The following is a 15,442-nucleotide window of genomic DNA, read 5'->3' on the forward strand; positions in this document are numbered from 1 at the left end:
ATAACATACTAAATTGCACTTTGAGTTGGATTATGATGGATGTGCTTGAGTTGGATTATGAAAGAGATGCTGCTTCTGCTTAATCTTCTAAAATTCAGAATTTCAGTTTACTGAAGCAAAACAGGTACAATAATCATGCTGTTAGCAGCATTTTAGTAGCCATTAATGGGTTTCATAAAGGGCTTTGTGTGCTGCCAAGATTGGCAAGGGGTAAACATAAACAAGCAGCCCAAAATTTTCTGACTACTAATTACTTTTACCATAACTATGAAGTGTGTGCATCAGGAAACATTAGCCAAATTGCACTTCACGCAAGTTCACAACTGTCTGTGTTCATGATCTTCCTGTTGCCCATAAATTAAGATCTTGGTTTACAATGGATGATGCTTTCACAACCAATTGATAGTATTGCTTTATGTCAGGTGCGCAATAAGTGAAGTGGGTGCTCTGTGAAGCCCTGATTTCAACAATAGTGATGTGCAAACAGAGAACAAAGCAGTTTAACCATAGAAGAAGCAAATATTTTTCACGCAGATGCAAAGACTCCAAACTCTACAAATTAATTGTTCCATGACACATGCTCCAATATGGTTGCTGTGTACATTCCTAGCACAAACTGAATACCATGTTTCAATAAAAGTACCACAGACAGATTCTTGATGCATTAACAGCAAGGAAAATTTGTTAAAATTTTTGTTACTAGGAAGTACTGAAAAGCGTGTGGCTCTATATAAGAAACCACCACTTATAGACAGCCATCGACAAAACAATGGACATATTTTGAGTCAGCAGAGGGAACCCTCAAAGTCATATTTGATTTCCTGCAAAGTGTTGGAAGGCACAAATAATTTAACAGTAGCTTTCTTTAGCAAGTGACAGTCTTAATGTGCTTTGCTTCAAGGGAATTCAAGAAGAAAAAGGTCTTATGTATTATGATGCTGCAGTCTGTATATTGAGAGCAGTAATTGCCCTATGCACATTCTGCCCACATTTAATCCACTTTACCTCTCTGGTCCATGCACTGCAATTTATCACCAAAGAAGCACTGCAAAATTACTTACAAGTTAACAAAATAATTTTGTATACTGGTACCAATGTTTTTCTCAAAGCTCCACATTTTATGTTGCTCAATAGCAGTCTGCTGTTGTTACCTGAACTTGTCTTAATAAGGTGGTGTAAATGGACTGAAGTTGAAGGTTTTATATAGTGAACATTTTCAAGTTGTGAAATCTGTGATTGATTCACATCCAAGATAATCTTCAGTTTCAGTAAAAGAGGTACAAAATGCTTTCACTGAACCTATAATCAAAAATGGTCTGGTATACATCCATAGCAACTTTGCATTATATACTAGTAGCATTAAAGAATTAGTATCTATTAGATTGGCTTTGCATAAACTGTTAAGGGTGTCAAATACAGCCTCACAGACATTACAAGTGACATTCGGCAGAGTGTAGCATATAAGCTTGAAGTTTTTTTGCCAGGAAAGCCAGATAACTTGACTGTTGCTATTATCTGCAATATCCTCAGTGGTGGAGAAGAAGATGTGTCAGTGGAACTCTCCAGGAATATTTCATGAACTAAAATTTGCACCAGCAACATCCTGTGATATGTAGAGGTCATTCCCCTACTACAAAAACAGCCTTTTTGATCATCAACATTCTATGAATACAGAGAATTTGAAACTTCCTGGCAGATTAAAACTGTGTGCCGGACCAAGACTTGAACTTGGTACCTTTGCCTTTCACGGACAAGTGCTCTACCAACTGAGCTACCCAAGCACAAATCACGCCCCATCCTCACACCTTTAATTCCACCAGTACCTTGTCTTCTACCTTCCAAACTTCACAGAAGCTCTCCTGTGAACCTTGCAGAACTAGCATTCCTGGAAGAAAGGATATTGTGGAGACATGGCTTAGCCACAGCCTGGCACACAGTTTTAATCTGCCAGAAACATTAAAGTACTGCCAGCCATTTTGGAGTCTACTTCTTTGAGTCCACAGCCACCAGGCTATGGGGGGCATGGAGGGGGAGGGGTTGGGGAGGGGGGGGGGGGCAGGGGGCACTTGAAGACTACAAGCAGCCATTCCTGCCAGTCAAAATGGAACCTGACCGAAGATGACGACTGGGCAGATCTTCCGTGTGTGAAAAACGAATCTATCAGACTACAAGGTTATTTGACTTGGGCACAGAGGACCTGGTGCCACCACTCCTTGGCAGTGCATGTACGGCCTTACCAGCCATATGCCAGGATTGACCCTAAGGCTCTCCTCCACGTCACTGTTCAGAGTCGCATCTCATCTTCTTCCCATAATGGCAGCCATCATCAGTTTTCTAGGGCAAACCCAAGCTTAACTATGAACAATGAGAGCACTGAGGCTTTGGCAGATGTTGACACATGTTGGAACATGCAGACCACCACTTTGCCCTGCATGTGGCCATGGAACTGACTGCGGGCAGCACCAGAGACTATGACTGTAGATTCCTTGACAGCACTGAAATGCCAATCAGTGCATTCCTGGGATGTGGATGCAGCATGGCTGCTACCAGTTCATACTGAGGAGGAGAATGAATCACAGTAAAATTCTCAACAATAAATGGATGTTAATTTAATGCTGTCTCATTGATGCTTGGGTGTCACACAGGTCCTCACCACCACCTCTCCACTTGATCATCCTGAATCCTCACCTGGATCACATCTAGCGAACCAGCACAATATGGAGTCAGGAGTGTTTATGCCAACGCCACTGTAGTAGATGAACCAACCTGCACATCATCAGCAGCCATCATCAACATCTGTCATTATGTGCTCTTACATACCAACCCTGTATCAGGCAACTGGTTGCAGAATTTCATAATTGCAAGACCTCCTTGCAGGCTTGTCAACAAGGGTGACAGGAAATGACAGCATTTCATCATGTTAGCAGGTCAGGTGGAAAGCAGGACATCAGCACTTTGTGCGAACTGGGTAGCTAGCATCAGCAGGAGCTTCATAAAGCAATACAGCTGAGAAGTATCACATCACCTTGTTACGTGAAATAAGAAGCCACATCATTAACGCAAGAAAGAGTACTGAATATTGTTACGGACCAGTCTGTTGGTATAACAGATGTGTTAAGCAATCAGGGCGTTATATGAATTGCTGACATATTCATATTAGAGAAGCCTTTGTGGTCATTACAAGTGACATAGAGTGAACACCAGCCGATATTTCACACTATAAATGCTCCAGCATTTGAGTTCAGATGGGAGTTGGTCAGGAGGATTGATGGTGTACAGGATGCATGTACTCGATTCCCTGACATGTTATTAACATTGGGTATAAGTCTGTTGTAGCTTTCCTGCTCCTACTCAACACTACCAACAGCTGCCAAAGAGATGTCTTCCTCTCTGTAAGCACCAGTCATAAGTTCGGCACTGCTGACAGCTTCCAAAGCAGATAGGAAGGTCTGGGGGTCTTCCGTGTTGATTTGGGCCAGGATACCAGTGTTCCTAATACTTCAGCAGAGCCACAGCATCTACCTGCATGGCAGGCCAAGGTTGGCCAGCATATGTAAGCCACAAATACACATGCCCCTTCTTTGAGGGTGGAGGGTGGAGACACAGCATTCACTTCCTGAGTAGCTGCTGGGCGCTCACGGCATACCCAGACAAGCAGTGGCAGAGGACCACCATAGCATTGTTAGAGGAGAGATGTATCTGCAGATATAAATGGTTAAAATCACTCTTCTTTGACTGTGCCCATTGGCAAGCACAGGTTACAGCTATCTCCTCTTCCCTAAGGGACCGGCAAGTGGTGAACTGGGAAAGTGCCTCCTGATACACCATCCATCTGCCACACCTCCCAGTAGCCACCACCTGCAAAAGTGGTGTCAGAAGTGTTTCTTATTATGCCTACCACACTGGCATTGTGAGCCTGTACTAGGGTATTTTATCAGAGCCATGCAGCAGTAGTAGCAGTTGTGGGGTGAGTTGCTGAACAACTTTCTTGCTCAAACAAATATTTGTTTTAGTTGTGATTATGTCCAGATTAGGATGCAGCCATTTGATAGTATCTTTGGTGAAACACTATGAATCAGCTAACATGTCTGAGTTTAAGGAGAACTGTAGGGAAGTGTACTTAGTACCAGTATTGTGTAAAATGTGTAACCTGTCTGGTCATAGTGTGCCTTGTGATAGCTATGTTACTGTCATCCGTTCGACATGTAGGAATTACGGTCATGCGAAAGAGGACTGCAATAAGTGTTGTTAGTTGGCATGAGATGGAGTAATAAGCAATTTTTTATATGTTTTGTGTGGTCATGTATAGCAAGTAGAGCTTATTTTGAAAAGAAAATTGCACAAATATGGTGCAAACGCAAGCAGCTTCTACTGCAGATACAATTTCCGCTCTAATGCAGCAGATTAAGTTATTGCAGGAGCAGAATGAGCAGAGGCTTGAGAACTGTGTAATTTAATGGTGGATTTGATACAGTTGGGGTCTGATATGTCTAAAGCAGTACTACCAGTTCCATTACCATCCATAGATCCTACAGCCGCTGGCCTTATTCCCACTTTTCCTGGCAAAACATCGGAGAATGTCACTATTTTTGTACAGGATGTGTTATCCATAGTTAGCTTGTGCAACTCGTCTGAGCAGACATCACTGCAGATGGCCAAATTGCGCTTGTTGGGTGAGGCAAGGTGTAAATTATGTACCATGAGGTTTTGGGTAAGGTTACTATGTTTACAGAATTGGCAGGCAGGTTACGTCATCTGTGCAGAAAACAAAATAGTGAGCGGTCCTTTCGTGAAAAATTGAGTAATTTCAGGCAGATGTCAAATGAGACAGTGGAAGCATTTTTGGATAGAATATGGAAGTTGAGCGAGCAAACTTATGAGTTGACTGGCAAACCAGTTGTGGACACGGTATTACTGAAAGAAGCACAGGACAGGGCACCAGATGTGTTCCTAAGGGGAATTTCTCCAGAATTTTCATGCAGAGCAATGATGGAGAATCCACACGATGTATCTGGGGTATTGAGAATAGCTATGTATATGCAAGAGGTAGTAGTGCTACTAAGCCTCGAAATGAGCAGAAACTGTTTATGTCAAATAAAGTATGCCACCTCTGTGGGCGGAAGGGTCATGTAATGTCAACTACAATGTTTTAACTGTCAATAGTTTGGGCATAAAGCATGTGAGTGTTGGTTGAGGAAGCAGAATGACTGTAAAGGGTAAAAGAAACTGTTAAATGGCAACAGGAGTCTTCTGACCATTGGGAAGCATTCCCAGTAAAGAGAAGTGCAGTTAAATCACCTGCAGAGACAGATTGTTCTTTAGTGGCTTGGATAAATGGGAAACAGTGTGAGTTTTTGAGGACACAGGGGCGTATATATCAGTAGTGAGTCTGGATCTTGTAGATAAGAGCAGACTACAGGAGCCAAGGTATACATTGCGTGCAGTGGGTGGCAATGCAGTAGATGCTATTGGGACAACACGGCTCAGGTTTAAGATAGAAACGTAAGGTTTCGTGAACAAATGGAGGTGCTGCTGATTGTGGGACAAGGTGTTGCTGTGATACTGGGGTTAGTTTTTCTGGTAAGGCATCAGGCTAGAATTGATCTCTGGCAACGAATGCTTGAAGTAAATGGTAAGCTATTTTGATTGAGGGACTACAGTTGAAAATGTTTCTGTATCACAAGATGTGCCTGTTGCAAAGGTAGCATCAGGTAAACTGTGTATAAGTGCATTAAAGATTGATTTGCATGACAGAGTACCAGCAGGTACAAGAAAAGTAATCTGGGCACCAGCTGATATTGATGTTCCGCAAGATGTAGTGTGTTTGGTAAACCACTAGTGAGTAATGATGTGTTGGATGAGCATCAGTATTTTGTATGTAGATGTATTACGCATACAAGGGACATTAGAGGTCAGGTTATGGTGCCAATAAATCTGGATAATTTAGGGGAATACAAAGTTATTCTCTCAAAGGGGTTGCTTTTAGTCATGTTAGAAGTTTATGAGGATGAGGACAGGAAGATTATGCGTTTCAGAGTGAAACAGAATGAACTGTCAATTTGTCTGCATTGCAAGGGGAGGTGAAGCACCTGAAGGGTGAGGATAGATCATTGATGGAAACATTGTTAGTGAGGTATAGGATTTGTGTTATCAACCATACCAGTCACACAGCATATGATACCAACACGGAATCATCCACAAGTGTTTAGGAAACAGTATCGAGTGCCAAAGCATTTACAGCCCTTGATAGAACAGTCTGTAGATCAACAAGTGTCAGATGTAATCACGCAACATTGCAACAGTGCATGGTCTTTGTGCCTACAAAATCAACAGTTGGGACACAGAAATATCGATTTTGGTGTGAGTATAGATTTTTGAATGAAAAAACAGTGTCAAATACGTATCCAATTCCTGATATTATAGGCACATTGAATAATTTGAGTCAATGATAGTTCTTTTTACTTTGGATTTGAGAAGTGGGTACCACCAAATTGAAGTTCATCCTGATGAAGGACATAAAATGTCATTTACCACAGCATCTGGTCATTATGAATATCATAGGATGCCTTTTGGGTTGAAGAATGCACCAGCCACATTTCAACAGCTGTTGGATGGAGTCCTCATAGGCTTAAAACCTAGTAAATGTATGGTCTACTTGGATGACATAAGTGTCTATGTGAAAAATCTAGAGGAGCATGTGCATCATTTGGAATCAGTATTTGACAGGTTAGAGAGAGAGCTTGACTGACACTTAGTATTGCAAAATTTCAATTTCCACAGACGCCAGTAAACTATCTGGGGCATGCAATTAGTCAGGATGGAGTAAGGGCAGATCTGCGCTTTACATCGGCAGTACTTGACTTCCCAGTCCCTCAGACTGTTAAGCAGTTACAATCATTTGTTGGATTATCAAATTATTATCATTGATTCATGAATAGGTTTGCTGAAACCACTGACAAAATTGTTAAAAAAGGGGGTTACATTTAGCTGGACACTTAAGTGTCAGGCAATATTTCAAAATTTAGATTCACTTCAGACCCACTTTTGGCGTTTCCAGCTTTCAGAAAAGAGTTTATATTGTCTTGCGATGTTAGTTCTATGGCTCTGGGTGCTATTTTGGGACAGATGATTGAGGGGAAAGAGCATCCAGCTACATATGCCTCATGCCAGTTTAATAAGGCCGAAAAAAATTATTCTACCATGGAGAAGGAGATGTTAGCTTTGATCTATGGTGTTTCTTATTTCAGATGTTTCTCATATGGGCATAAATTCATTGTAGTTACTGATCATGCAGCATTAAAATGGCTACTTGGGCTAAAAGTTCCTGCAAGTCATCTTATGAGATGGGCTTTGAAGTAAACAAAATTTGCGTAGGGCCTGTGATGTAAAACACAAACCAGGAGATAAAAATGCAAATGCTGATGTGCTTAGTAGGAAGATAGGAGCAATACAGGTTTCAAGATTTGATTTAAAAGATCTAAAGAGAGAAAAAGTGAAGGATAAAGAGTGTCAAGTGTATTGTAAACAGCCATAGTTTGTCATTCAAGATGGCATATTGTGTAGATAAACTAAGTGTGGAGTAAGTGTGGTAGTTCCAGCAGATTTATGGACAGAGGTACTACAGCAAGCTCATGATCATATGCTGTCAGATCACAGGGGGTAAAAGAACAACAGACAGAAGGGTAGCAGAGAGGTTCTGGTGGAGAACAAGACAGGCTGTTGTGGAACAGTATGTAAAGAACTGTATTCTGTGTGCAAAACGTGCTGATTTGAGTCACCAGAAGGTGTCATTGCAAAGGTTACCAGAGTCTGATTATCTACAGTATTTCAAATGATAGGAGCTGATATCTTAGGATCATTTCACAAGAGTCAGTCAGGTAACAGCTACTGTAGTGAACGCTATGCTGAATCATTGGATTCTTAAGTTCAGTGTGCTGCAAACAATTATCACATACCAGGGGACTAATTTCATGTCCAATCTCGTTAAGCAATAGTGTCGCTTACTGAAAGTTAGGACATTGCGTATGAGCCCATTTCACCTGAAGACAAATGGTCGTACAGAAAGAGTGCATAGGACTATACGAAAAGTGCTGAGTCACATTGTCGTGTCACAACATTTGGACTGGGATATATACCTAGCTTTAGTCATTTGTGCTTGCAATGCACAAACACATACAGGGATGGAATTATCCCCTTATGAGGTTGTGTACGGACATAAAATGCCATCTCCATTCGATAAAATTCAACCAAAATTAGGGAAAGATGGGAAAAATGTCAAGGTATTTGGTAGAACTCTAAGGGATGTTTGGCAGAAAGTCAGGAAGGCGAACACAAAATCATTGGAACACTAAGCAAGAGTAGGGCTGAGTAGGAGGAAGTTGCCACAGTACCGAATAGGTCAGTGGGTATTACTTGTAAACCCAATCGCTCTGAAGGGAAAGACCAAGAAGTTTTTAATGAAGATTCAGGGTCCTTACCAAGTGACTGAAGTAACGTTGCCTGTAAATGTGAAGTTGCAGTTATCAGGATGAAATTCAGTAGTGCATGTGGGTAGAATTAAACACTTTCAGGGAGCAGTAGATACTTTGCCTCAAGTACTGGCAGAAGTACTGCATAAAAAATGGAAGGGTAATCATAGATCTGGGGATATACCTTATGGATTAAGAAATAAATAGTTTAGATATGAAACACAGGTGTAATTTTAGAATTTCTGCTTTGTTTATGTTTGTGTAAGGTTTTGCATTGTATCTGTAATTTTTTTTTCCTCTCTCCAGAACGGGAAGAGTTTGTATGCAGACTATTTTCTTTAGGTAATGGCAAAGATAATGCCTACATGGTTTGTGTTGTGTGGGATGATATGATCAGCATAGGGGCCCAGGCATTTGTCAATCAACCATTGGACAGCAGGATTTTGTTTGCGCAACAAATGGATGTGGTGCTCCCGAATCACTGATGGTCACTGAGACTGACCTTTAACATGTAGAAGCTAAGGAATGAAGTGAGAAATTTACGGGTTATGTTTTTGAATATATTTGGGGAAGCAGAATGAGATCATATGTTAACCCTTTAACTGCTCTGGATGTGTTAACATGCACACCTTTGTACCTGCCCCTGTGTGTTCTGAACATGTTTACGCGCACCACCAGTCCTTCTACCTGGCACTCTGAACATGTCTATGCATAGACATATTCAGAGTATCAGGTAGAAGGACTGGTGGTGCACGTAAACACATTCAGAGCACACAGGGACAGGTACAAAGGTGTGCACGTTAACATGTCCAGAACAGTTAAAGGGTTAAAGGATATTCAGGGTGAGTAAATGGAACTTAAGTTTTCATATGATAAAATGTGGGAGCAGTTATATGAAATACATAGTATGATTCTGTATTGTTTGTACAAAGGAAGAGAGGATGGTTAAATGCAGAAGATAAACTGTTGAAAACTGTGTCTGGCACAGCAGATATTGATAATATTTTGAGTTTGAATAGTACTATAAATCAGAAGCACGATATGGAAAGACAAATAGCTACAGTAGTGGATTGGCGTACAATACAAATTGCTGGTGTGGAACAGGAATTGCTAAATATAACTATGGTTATGCACAGAGTAATCATGATAATGATACGATGATTACCATGCATAAGGATTTGGATATCATGCAAAATCTTCCGTAGACACTGGACAGTAAGATACATAAAGCTAGGTTAATTCAAGAGCTAGCAAACAGCTTGAATGATGCGAGGGTACATGTAGAAGGATTCAAGAAGCTATCCACCAAACTACACATAGACAACTAACCACTATGCTACTTTTTTTTTCATGTTTCTATTGAAAAAGTTTATTCTGACAAAGCACAGGTGTTTATCAATGTACAATTTCCAGTAACTAGTATTAACTCACGATTTCATTGTTATACCATTCATGCACATGGAGTCTTATTGATAAATGGGTTAATTTTTCTGTAAAAGAAGTATTACTAGTATCAGAACAGCAAGAGAGACACTTACTTAGTTATGGCAGTAAGAGATGTTGATGAATGTATAAGTGAGATGATTACTATTTGTCATACATGGGTGGTGCAGACAGACAAGTGGTCACATGAATTACAATTATTTTTTGGGAACATGAATACACCAGATTGTAAAAAGGTTATTATGAAGCCACAAATGTATTTTCAAAGAGTTGGAAATCATTGGATTTATTCTGTGTATAACCCGCAAACAGTGCTGATGAACTGTTATGAAAACAAAGTTTTTCACAAAAGATGAAAATAAAATTACAGCTTAGTGGGTTATTGGTTAATGGAACAAATTGTGACATAGTGGGGGAAGACTTTCATCTGCCAGGAACCATCATGGGTACTACAGTAATCAATAGCAATCAACCAGTGTTGTATTGGCTGGAGAATTCAATCATCATTTTACCTAGTCAGAATATTTCTTTCCTAAGTGATACTCTAGACTCTACAGTACTGCATAGTTTAGATAAATTCATTGATGAGGAGAATGGGCAAGTTGCCATGGATCAGGTGTTAAGATATAAATGGGAGTTTCATTGTAAACAGAAGCAAAGTACAATTACCATTAGTGTAACAGCCACTAGCATAACCGCAATACTAGCGATCATTTGTGCAGTTTATCTTTTCCTGGGGTGTAGAATGACAGAAGCAGAATGTAAACCTATACACAAGATTCATCTGAAATGAATTACACCAGAAAGCATAGACTATGAGTGAGGTACAAGAGTAAAATTTATTGGAATAAGAATTCTTGGGTGATTCTTAAAATTTTGAATCAAATTTTTCTAAATGGGGGAAGGGGGGTGTTACCTACCTACCCTGTATCTGGCAGCTGGCCACAGAATTTCACAATTGCAAGACCTTGTTCGCTTTGTGTTCCTTGCAGGAGTTGTGTAGGTACATGATGAAGGACTCCCAGGATACCGTAAAGTTAATGTTAAAGTTAAGCATTGGCAAAGACATTAATTGTGAATATGCGGTGGGGCACAGGCAAATGAAGAGACTTTCATTCAATTATTTATATATGATTTTGTCAGACTCTATCGTATGTAGAAGTTTTGTTATGCTATACTACTTGGAGTATGATAGGCTATGAGTCTTTTGTATCATATGTGTTTATGAATAAGAGAAGACTTAATAACAGTGTTAAGCATTTTTATTAAAGTGAAACAGAACCAAGTCAAGAAAAATTCCTTCATATTTTGCATCATTTGGGAGTCACTGGTGTTTCCTGGAGTTAGCTGCCTGCATCTACAATCGAAATGGAGGAACAGAAGTCCACAGTCATATTTTCGTAAAATTAACAGAAGGAGAAGCTTTCAGGAGACGAGAAAAAATATATATATAAAGTGAAAGAACAATAGCAAAATTTTGTACATGCAGAACATTTCATAATAATACTAATATTCTCTCTTCATTGCAAGCAAAAGAACAATTACCAATCAAATTCTTTCATTCCTTTTCCATTAAATAATTTTTTTAAATTATATCTTTTTTATTATAGTACCGAGTGTCAATAAGGACAACATGAAACGACCACATTTTGTCACGTTAGCATGTCATGTGGAAAGCAGGACATCAGCGCTTTGTGTGAACTGGATAGCTAGGACCAGCAGGAGCTTATTAAAGCAATATGACTGAGAAGTATCACGTCACCTCGTTATGTGAAGTAAGAAGCCACGTTGCTAATGCAAGAAGGCGTACTGAATATTGTTACAGACCAGTCTGTTGCTATAACAAATATGTTAAACAAATAAGATGCGATTTGAATCGCTAATAGGTTAGTATTAGGAAAGCCTATGCGGTCATTATAAGTGACGTTGGGTCAACACCAGCCAATATTTCACACTATATATACTCCAGCATTTGAGTTCAGAAGGGAGTTGGTCAGAAGGACTGATGGTGTACAGGACGCGCATACTCGATTCCCTGACATGGTGTTAAAGCAGGGTATAAGTCTGTTGTAGATTTTCTGCTTGTACTCAACACTGCCAACAGCTGCTGGAGAGATGTCTTCCACTCTGTAAGCACCAGTCACGAGTTCGACACTGCTGACAGCTTCCAAAGCAGATGGGAAGGCCTGGGGGTCTTACATGGGGGTCTTCCATGTTGATTTGGGCCAGGACACCAGCATTTCTGACACATCAGCAGAGCCATGGTGCCCACCCATGTGGCAGGCCAGGGTCTGTGCACTTCTCAACCACACAACAACCATCATCGCGGTTCAGAGAGCAGAGATGAGCCACTGTTATGGGAGGGGATTGAGGACCTCCTAGGCCAGTGTGTGTAAGCCACGTACACACGTGCCAGCTTCTTCAAGTGTGGAGGGTGGAGACACAGCTTCCTAAGTAGCTGCCAGGCACCTTCAACACACCTGGGCAAGCAGCACCAGAGCACTGCTATAGCATCACTAAAGGAGAGATGTATTTGGAGAAATAAATGGTTAAAAGTCACTCTTCTTTGATTGTGCCTACTGACGTGCACAGGTTTCAACCACCTTCTCTGCCCTGAGGAACCGGCAAGTGGTGAACTGGGAGAGTGCCTCCTGACACACCATCCTTCTGCCACACCTCCCAATAGTCACCATCTCAAGTGCTGTGGTGGGTGAAAAGTTTTTGTTGGCCTGTTTTCTTTTTTCTTTTATTTTGGAGCCATCTTGAGTGAAGAGAATATTCATATGAACTTCAGATCAAAATTGTTAGACCACAGGAACCTGCAGATATCACTATTCCTGGATAACTGCAGAGAGAAATATTTACAGTTGACGAGGCACCAGTATTATAATTTGTTGGGGCATGAATTACCTCGTACTCGAGCAATACCTGTAATTTATGATATTTGCAGGATGTTTGACCACAAAGTATAGTAGTGCAATGAGTCCTACTGGGCCATGATACATGGGAAGGGTTAGTGTAATTGTTTTGCTTACTGATACAGTGTCAGTATACTGTGTTCTCATTTTTTCTGTAGCATAATTCAGAACGGAGGTTACACAGTGACCAGAAATGCCTGCAATGACTTCAAGTGAAGCCATTGAACTTCTGAAGAGTCAGGCTGTCACATTACTCCAAGATAAAGTTAAACAAAACTATGTTAATGAGGAGTTGCAGAAGGAATTGGAAGTGATACAAACTGTGTGTTGGGCAGATGCAATCCCAAGAGTGGACACTAAGACCACAGAGAATATACATATCCCATCCACTGATCCTGTGGCAGCCACTCTCATTACGTCTTCTTCTGGAAATATCTCTAAGAATATGTTAGTCTTTGTTGATAATGTGAAGGTAGCAGCTAAGTTAGGGAACTGGTCTGAAAAATATGTCTGTATATGGCTACATTACATTTAGTGGGTGATGCATAAAAGTGTGTCACATTCTTTAAATCCCTTAGTAAAGTACAGATGTTTGACCACTTTACTAAGGTGCTTGTCCAATGATATTGTAAGCAGAATAGCGTCAGGTTTTTCACGGAAAATTTCATTAGATTAATGCAGAAGTACACTGATGTGATAGATGCGTTCTCTGACTGAACTCATAATGTGAACTTGCAGACTTACAAATTGATGCACAATGTAGAAGAAGACAGAGTTCCCTTGCGGAAGCAGAGAATAGGGCCTTGGACATATTCTTAAGGATCAATTTGGCAGATATGTCGTTACAGGTGGGGATGGAAAATCCTAGTGATTGTCCTCAGCTACCAGGATTGCCACGCATGTGGAAGATATCAGTGTTGCAACTCAGAAACAGTGGACATCGTGTCCCATCCTCTGACATCAATTGTTACAGATTGAGACATGTGGGACATGTAAGAAAGCAATGTGACCAGCCACAGTGCTTTGATTATGGTGAGGATGGGTATAGGGCACTTGACTATAAAAGTAGGAAGCAAGATAAACAGAATCAAAGGATGTGTTCATCAAATGCAAATGGGACTGCCTTAACCATCTAAGGTCATTTCCAATATAATGGTACACTGCAAGGATGAGTGCAGAGATGGACTGTTGCCCGCTTCACACAGTAAATAATGAGGGACAATTCTTGGCAGACAAGGGTGCACATGTGTCAGTCGTTAGTGTTAACCTCTTAGGGATGAAGAGACTTCAGTATCCACAATATAGGTTCATGGAGTGGGTAACAATGAAGTGCCATTATTGGGAACAACACTGCTCACCTTTAGCATTGGGGCAAAGAGTTTCAAGGAGCATATGGAAGTGATGCCACATGTTAGTGAGGGGTGCTGTACAGTTTTCAGACTTGATTTTCTGGACAAACATCATGCTATAACTAACCTCTCATGATGTATGATCAAGCTTGGTACAACTTTCTGCCCACTGGCAGAAAGAGTTGCTAACTTAAACATTGTTGTAAGATCATAAGATGTGCCTGTCATGAAGGTATTGCCAGCTAAATTGTGTACAAGTACACAAATGGTTAAATTGTGAGATAACATACTAGCAAGGACAGGAAAATTTATCTGGGTTAGCGTAGGTGCAGACTTGCCAAGGGAATCGTTGTGTATGATAGAACCATTGGACAACAATGAGGAATTTGGTAAATCACATTATACACATGGGGTGCAGGAGAGTAGTATGCATTATGGATGTAGATGGCGAATCTATGGTTCTGTGGGTTTGGACAAATTTTGGCATGGATGTGGTTAGTCTACCAAAGGGCCTACTCATTGCCAGTAGTCTTAGAAGAAGATAATACTGACAGGTTGAGCTATGGCTGTAGCCACAAGCAAACCATTAGTAATTCTACACTATATGAGAAAGTGAAACACTTGCAAGGGAAAGACTGGGAAGACATGGAAGTTTTATTGCTTAGGCTCATGGATTTGTTCAGTCCAATGGGTCCATTACCAGTGACATCCATAACACATCAGAGGATGCCAACAGGAAGCAAGGCTTTGGTGTATAGGAAACCATACAGGCTCCCAAATCATTTACAGCCACTGATGAAGGAATTCTCTGACCAGCAATAAGATAATGGAATCACTGAACACAGCGACAGACCCTGGGGTGTGAGCACTGTAATTTTGGCAAAAAAAATCATTGTATGGCGCCAGGAAACATAGGTTCTTATGCAGTTATTGGTACCTCAATGCTAGGACTATCACTGTTGCATATCCCACCGATAACATTATGGAAACACTCAACAGTTTAGATCAATGTAGTCACTCATCAACCATGGATTTGAAGAGTGCATATTACCAGCATCAAGTAGTTCCCAAAGACCAGCTGAAGACAGCCTTTATCATGCCATGGGGGCACTACCAGTATTGTGGGATGTCAGTTGGACTCAAGAATACACTGGCTACGTTTCAGAAACTCTTGGATGGATTGCTTCAGGGATACCTAAGATCTATGGTCTACCTTGTTGCATCAAACACACATTGCCAAAATTTCCCATTCACTCAAAAATGG

At 40.7% G+C, this 15,442-nt stretch overlaps 1 protein-coding gene across 2 annotated transcripts in view; it reads right to left on the minus strand.

The window, feature by feature from the left end:
- Positions 1-15,442, minus strand: part of LOC126180190 (cingulin-like) — a 469,194-nt gene that overhangs the window by 302,726 nt on the left and 151,026 nt on the right. The gene's annotated exons all lie outside the window — the stretch shown is intronic.

The sequence above is a fragment of the Schistocerca cancellata genome, chromosome 1 (genome assembly GCF_023864275.1).
Source record: "Schistocerca cancellata isolate TAMUIC-IGC-003103 chromosome 1, iqSchCanc2.1, whole genome shotgun sequence".
Classification (NCBI taxonomy): Eukaryota; Metazoa; Arthropoda; class Insecta; order Orthoptera; family Acrididae; genus Schistocerca; species Schistocerca cancellata.